The sequence below is a fragment of the Myotis davidii genome, unplaced genomic scaffold (assembly GCF_000327345.1).
Source record: "Myotis davidii unplaced genomic scaffold, ASM32734v1 scaffold1025, whole genome shotgun sequence".
In the NCBI taxonomy this organism is placed as follows: Eukaryota; Metazoa; Chordata; class Mammalia; order Chiroptera; family Vespertilionidae; genus Myotis; species Myotis davidii.
Genome location: NW_006297812.1, coordinates 1,101,353 through 1,101,853, shown reverse-complemented (window position 1 = coordinate 1,101,853; position 501 = coordinate 1,101,353).

Below are 501 nucleotides of genomic sequence, written 5' to 3'. Positions count from 1 at the left end.
CCCTATAGATTTCTGGGTGTTAATTTTGTATCCTGCTACATTGCTGAATTCATTTATTAATTCTAGTAGTTTTTTGATGGAGCCCTTTAGGGTTTTCTATGTACAATATCATGTGATCTGCAAATTGACAGTTTTATAGTATATTGTGTCATCTGCGAATAATGAGAGTTTTACTTCCTCCTTTCCAATTTGGATGCCTTTCATTTAATCTTCTTGTCTGATTGCTGTGGATAGGACTTCTAGTACTATTTTGAATAAGAGTGGTGAAAGTGGACATCCCCTGTCTTGTTCCTGTTCTTAGGGGAAATGCTTTTAGTTTTTGCCGATTGAGTATGATGTTCATTGTAAGTTTGTAATATATGGCCTTTCACATGTTGAGATATGCTCCCTTTATTCCCACTTTGCTGAGAGTTTTTGTCAAAAATGGGTGTTGGATTTTGTTGAATGCTTTTTATGCATCTATTGACATGATCATGTGATTTTTTTTCTTTTTTTTTAGGG